The sequence below is a fragment of the Electrophorus electricus genome, chromosome 4, assembly GCF_041902795.1.
Source record: "Electrophorus electricus isolate QZ-2024a chromosome 4, ASM4190279v1, whole genome shotgun sequence".
Classification (NCBI taxonomy): domain Eukaryota; kingdom Metazoa; phylum Chordata; class Actinopteri; order Gymnotiformes; family Gymnotidae; genus Electrophorus; species Electrophorus electricus.
In genome coordinates, this window is record NC_137500.1 from 12,802,501 (window position 1) to 12,810,027 (window position 7,527).

Below are 7,527 nucleotides of genomic sequence, written 5' to 3' on the forward strand. Positions count from 1 at the left end.
GCCAAGCTCTCGCACACACAGATACCAGCCCCACTCCGATACTCTGTGGCACCTTACTAAAATATGTTCTAGTCCCTCTACAGAAAAGATGCACTGAACAGGGGTATAGAGTCTCTATATATAAGCACATAAAGAGTGTGTAAGAGAGAGATGCACTTTTTTTGTCTATAAAGTCTGTTGCTCCTTGCTAAACAAATGAATAAAAATAAATGCAGAGAAAGCTATAGAGAAGGCCCACAGGTGCAGCAGTAGAACCCATTCTAATTTCTTCACTTTAATTTGATTTTCATTTGGATTCTTCCCACTTCCAATTCTCCCCAAGTTGGAGATCATAAATAAAGGTGAAGTGACAGTGCATTGGATAGCTGAGTTCATACGTAATGTATTAGTTAGGTAGTGGGTGATGTCGGAGCATCCCCTGTGTCAGGCTGACAGTCTTGTACTTCTTGTCTGTGTATGAAAGAAAGACAGAGAATGAGTGCGTGTGGAAGGTATTGCAGAGCACTGTTTTGTACAGAACAGAGCTCACTCCTGAGTTGTCCATCACGGCTGCTGTTACAGAGAAACCAAATTTAGCTGCATTGAGGCCAGAGTACACAAAGGCATACACAAATAGACATATGGCTTGCTTATCTCACTGTCTCTGGAAATCAAGCCAGAATCCTCTTACAGGGACCAAAGAGACCCAGCTCACAGCCACAGGCTACAGCATTCCCCAGCCCACTCATGCTCTATATAAAAAAAACTTCATTTGACATAATGAAACATATCATCTATACATTTTCACACTGTTGCCAGGTGTACATTCAGTGAGTCATGAATATGTAGGCCAAATCTTTGGCAGATGTTTGTCTGTCTCTTCAGGATGGTTTTGAAGCTCAAAGAGACCAAGGGGGAGGGCTAGCATAAACGTCAGAAGTTCAGAAGTACTAGATGAAAGGATAATTAATTCATCAGAGATGATATTTCATTGGTATTGGAGGAACTTACACATGTTCCGCACAAGTCCACAAAAGGACATTTGATGGAAAGCACATTCAGGTTGGTATTTTAGGAATTAATGTTGACCAGCCAGTCCTTAATAGTTTTGAGAGGAAGAGAGAGTGAAAGGAGGAGGTTTATGATGGAATGATATCAGAGCGTATGGCAAATATTTGCAGGAAAGAAAGAAAAAACAAATGCCCTGAGGCATCTAGATGCAGACATTTTTTTATGATACTTATCTTTATTGATGTCAATTTCACCTAATGTCCTGGAAATAACTTCACAATATATTCAGTAATTGTAAATCACATCGCACAGACATGATGGATCACATGCATACAGCATTGGAAAACAGCTAAATCAAAGAAAGACAAAAAGAAAACCAATGCACAAGTGACTTGGATTTTCAAAAAATAAAGCTTGTCCAGCCCACACTAAATCTGAAATGCTACATTTAATAAATCATAGGAATATTACATAGCTGCATTTTGTTCAACATGCCTCCATAGAAATACTTTTTTTGGGGACCGGGATCCTGATTTGTTGTAGAAGATCTTTGCAGTAGCCAAGTTAAAAGCAGTTGGACAAACACAATGAATTTACAGACAGGACATGGGTAGTAGGATTTGGTAATGTGTGATGTTATTTAAAATAGAGTAAGTGGTGGAGATGAAATTATCTGTCCAGCTGGGAGCCAGAGCATTCCTGAACATCTTTGATATGGTTCTGAGAGGAAAAAAGAGAGGCGAGACCCCTTTCCCCCAAGGCAAATGGATGTAACAACTGGTGCTGACATTGGTGAGACAGCTGGTTTGTACCCTGATGGTTGATATAGGATGTCATCATCATGCTGTCCTACTAGATTACAACATAGCCTAAAGGGATTGTCTCAGGGCCAAGTGCACTGTATGAACCACCAGCAGACAGCTAAGGTGTGAAGGCAAGGCTCTGAGGCCATGTTCTTTGGATGGCCTGCTATGTGATGAGCGGACACATCTATCTTAACAACTGCACTGCCCGAGTCACCCTCATCAGCCTGTAACTCAGCAACTCTGACATGTGAAGGTTGTCATGTCCTGGTCCGATATCAGAACCCAGTGGAAGTGCTCATGCACATACTCCAGTTCCAGATCCAAGATCCCAGAGGGCAGCTGGAATGGCTGCAGCTAGCGCTCCCAGTGCATGGAGGAGAACATACTTTAGAAAGCAGCCTGGAAACATGGTAGAGCAGTAAGAGGAGTGTAAGATGATCACAAAGTGGCAGTGCAGGTTCTGATGAACAGAAATGAGGAGAGTGTGATTGGTTATTATGTCTGTACAAACAGACCTGAAACATGACACAGCAACATGAACACCTCTTAAAAGCCTGGTTGTAAAATTGGTCGTAAAATTGCCTACACACTTCTTACAGAAACCCCATAACACTGCTATTTTCTGCAAAACATTAAATATGTTTATGCACAGAATAGATTTGTCAAATAATATTTCAGTATACAGTTTCTTGAACAGTTCACAACTGATATGCAAACTAATTGCTTGAAAATAATAAATACACGTATCCTTTAGGTCAAATTGGACAACAAATAATGAAATCTGGGGCTGTTTGGAACAAAAGTGTGGGAACAAAACATTTGCATAATAATTATGTTATACATACACTGTGGTGTTATTTTTAAGGGATTGGTATTAAGGTTTAGCAGAGAGTACATTCTTGTCCTGTGCCAGTGAGTGTTGGTTTAGAACCACAAAGCTGGCAGAATGATGCTTTGGCTCTGCAGTCAGATGTTATTGGCAGAATGAATAGATTTGGGATTCCCACATCTGCACAATTTGTATTGATGGATTTTGTGAAGTTGATGTGGCAGCTTTATGTGTTGTAGAGAGAAATGCAAGCTCTGTGGAGTAGAGAAGGTAGTTGGGGTAGGCACTCATAGGTCATATGATATAATTAGGTCAGGCTTTTGCCTCCACATCAGAAATCACTTCAGCAGTTCCTTGCTGGGTTTCACAGACCTTTATAATGGAGGCTTTGAAGCTGAGTGATTCTTGATTTTGGAACCAGTTTGGAATATAGAACCCTTTATAAAAATAATTTGAAATAATTTAAAAAATATAACACTTTAATTTTACAATGGGTATTATTATAAGCACCTTGTAGGTTAGAGACCATGCGACCCATTTGTTGCCATGCTCAGTTTGTGTTAGCTATCTCATAGTTTGTTACCAGCACTTCATCAATGATTGTGCTGGTTGGATATTCCTGTGTGACCACTCTCAACACAGCAGTGAATGGCATTCCTGTGTGACCACAATGGCATGGAAAATCTCCAGCATCACTGTTGTGCCTGGTATATTCATACTGTTTCAACACTCAGTACCATTCATGCAGTACATTCATGCGGCACCCAAACAATGTTAATTTACAAGTGGCCATGGGTTCTTAAACCTGTGATCACTGGGATACAAAATGTCTCACAAACTGGGCATGGCAATAGACAGTCTACAGTTTGTAATTGGATGCCTGTAAATGCAGCTAAAAGATAGCTAATTTTAATAAAACGTGTGATGAGTGTAGTCTGAAATATATATGTAATTGTTTTTGTATAACACAAAAAAAAGTTCTTCTTAGTAAATCTCTCCTCTCAATTTTAAACCTGGCTAAGATGTTTTCCCCTTTGGCTTAGAAACATTTGACTCTTCAGGATTGGCAGGAGAGTACCACCCCGGTGTGAGAGCTGAGAGGGGGGCTGATTAGCAATCTCTCAGTGTGCGATTTCTGATGAATGTCAGTGCCTTTTGCCAAATGTACATACGTCTGTATAGTGCTGATTCTGCGCTGATAATGCAATAAATAAAATAGGTTAGAGTCCATGAACTCCTGATAAACAAAAACAGATAACCATTAAGCCTGAGGCATGGAAAACCAACACATGCAGATAAAAAGGAGAATCTTTCTCCTTTCTCTCTAAGTTTCTCTCAATCTCTCTCTCTCTCTCTCTCTCTCTCTCTCTCTCTCTCTCTCTCTCTCTCTCTCTCTCTCTCTCTCTCTGTCTCTCTCACCTCAGCTAAAGTTAGGTTAATGTGAAGCTCCATACCTGTCAGTGCTGCTGCAGGAGCAGTCACATTGATAAATCAAAGTGTGTCTGCATTACTCTGTCACCTGTGAGATTCTAATTCAAGTCTGCCAATGTGACGTGACCTCTGCACTATACTTTCCCCATTTCTCTTGAGGCAGTGTCAAAAGAGAGTTAGTGTTTATGCTGATAAACAGAATTTATAAAAGGATTTGGGCAAATGTGCAGATGAGTATGCACACAATGATGTGCAGGCTCACACACACACATGCATATGAGTACTCACACAATGATGTGGATGCTTACACACACCCATGCCCATATGAGTATGCACACAATCATGTGCATGTTTATACACACATGCAGAAATACAGCACTCTGAGCACAAATTAAATTATATTTAAGTCCAAATTCTTCTAATAAATAGCTTTCTCCTAAATCTATGACCCAAAAATGTATAAGAAGACTTTGTAACTATAAAAGGGATATGAAAAGCAGATCACTCTATGACACATTATGATTTGCCATAATCCACAAATACTGGAAAAGCAACAGGAAAGAATCCTTCCTGTGCTATAGCTCAGACATCTGCAGCGATCTCTCCCTGGGCTGCAGTGTAGAATGATGCTTTACTTTTTCCACAGTGTCATGATGATGTTTGTATGAGAAAGAACAGGGTTTCCAGACAGGATGTTTTATTGGGAACAGTACGCACATTCACTTAAATGTTGGTGTCAAGCCTGAAGGTGGAATTGTAAATACATCCTAAGTGCAAAGATAGCAAAATTAGTCAACTGGTAAAAATTAGAATCAGATGCTCAGTTTAACTTGTTTACATTTTTCAGATGAAAAGGTCAGAAGTTCAGAGGCAAAGTATTTTTGTAATGATCCACATACTCATTCTACAGCAACAATGTGACATATTATGGCATTTCCATTCACGGTTGGATCAAGACATGGTATTTACATCTGGTGACTGTTGCTGTTATCTGTTAAAATAAGAAACAAATCAGTGACAATAGAAGTAAGACAGACTATCCATAGGCTGAAAAATCAGAATAAATCAAATGAAGGCATAAATAATAACACTAAATAAACTGGTACAATGTAACAAGGCACCAGTGAGTTCAGCAGTGATGGATGGCTAAAAAATGTTTCAGTTAAGAAAAACCGTTGAACAGTCTCCAGGATGTAAACATAAATGTCCAAAAAAGTACCATAAAAAGAATAATATGCTGAAGTACTTACAACAAGATGGAAATTTACTTGTGTCTTTCAAGAACAGTGTGGCTAGGGTATCGTTATATGAAAACTACATTAAAAAACCTCCAGAATTGGGACAGTCTTATCGATAAGAATAACCTGTATCAGCATGAAAGAAAGAGGAATGTTGGAGGCAACAGAGTTATTCAAAGCATACCATTAATTAAACATGGTGTCATGGGTATTGATACCAACCAGTGGAACTAGCCAAAAAGAGGAATGTCCTTGACAGGCAAACAATATTTACCACTCAGTATCACTGAGCATGCATTTCACTTGGTGATGTCAAGACTGAAGGCAACAACCCCCCCCCCCCCCCCCCCCCACACACACACACACACACACACAAAACAAAGAAACTGAGCTTGCAATATTGGACTGGCACATCATCAACACAGAAGATTTAGGTGATGTCTAATAGTGTGTATAGTGTGCAGATTCAGGCAGAAATGGACTGTGAAACATTTATAACCAACCTGGTTGTGTGTAAAAAAATACTTTGATGTAAGGAAGTTGAAACAGTTCATCTGTGCCATATTATGCTGAATAAAGTACCAAAACATTCAAATAAAGTACCAAAACTAGGAAGTGCAGAAAGGCCAGCAAATTAAGTTAAATCAGCTATTCAAGAGCTAACCACTTAGCCCAAAAAGCTAAGATTCAAAAATATTTTACCACAGTTTCCATCCAGTGGCCTTAAAGTGAAAGTCACGATCCACCTTGTCCCTGTACTGCTGCATTGGTTTGAGGCTGCTTCTGTAAGAACAGCATTGTCCATTTTATGACACTGCATCACTAGTATAGTGCAAGTACTGTTTATCTTTTCTGGAAGATATGAAGCTTCGTAACTTCTGTTAGTGGCAGTGTTTAATACTTTGCATCATAGCGTCATTTCTGAACTTGCTTGGTGTCACATTTTTCCACTTAGCAAGACTCTTAGTAAACTCCTTCCCTGCCTTAAAAGTGTCCCTCTTCCACTCCTCCCCAGATAAGCCGCAGTCTGTGTATGAGGGAGATAGCAGAATGACAGGTGTGAAATGCTCTACTGCAGTCTATTCTCTCTCTACCAGCTGCTACTGATCAAATAAAGCACATGAATCTGTCTACATAATCAGTGAAGAGCAGATAAAGAGAGGGGAAGTTGGAAAGTTAGATAAAACAACTTTTAAGAAAGATGAGAACAAATTAACAAATGGGTGCAGAATGACACTCTTGTTCTGTATTGTGAATCTCTACATGATACAAATGTACAATAAAATACATTACATTTTATACTACAACAAGGATAGTAAAGCAACCCAACACCTCCCAAATCTCTCACTTTGATGCACACACATGCACATACAAAACGGATCAATTTTCAAGCAATTAAATAGTGAAATGTATTAAGTAAATGTACTAACTAGAATTGTAAATATTAATTATTAATATAAACAAACCAGATGTTACACATTGTACACCAATGTGCTCTCTCTCACTTGCTCCCCAAAAGAATAGTTAACTGCATGTTAATTGAAGGATGATTACTGAAACACAGCAATTTTTTTAGATCCACAAAAAAATTGATCAAAAATAGAAACAGACCATTTCTCTGAGGTTCATAAAATAACTGTGAACGCTTGCATGCATGCAGGTGTTTCCTTTTTCTGTTTGTGTCATAAATCAATGTGAGCTGCGAGGAACTGCCAACACTTTAGGTCACCTACATAATTACATACTCCCCTCCTCTCTCCTGAAACTGCAGATAATCCAAAAACACAACCTCATTAAAAATACTAAAACACAGGGAATGTTCAGGTCAATAATCACAGTACATAAACAAAGGCCTGTCCATGCCAGTCCATGTGTCAGAATGATTAATGGGAAATTAAATAAATAATGAATAAATACTCATCTTTGAGCAGGAGCAGAAAGTATTTCTCACTTTTATGCTGCCCCTAAATAACCCATAATCCACATTTGAAAGATGGAGACAGCACCACACACTTATAGGCAGTAAGCAGGAGAGGCAGCTCTCAGAGGAATACAATATTCATTTGTGTTCACTGGATTACACTAACCAGCCAGTATGCACTGTTCCAAAACATTGGGCTCAAACACACATATAAGACACTTAAATCACAAGAACCTGTTACATCCACAAGGTTACATATTTAGAAATTAATTTTGAAGCCTGCTCAAGCTATATACTGTAATTTTAAGTGTA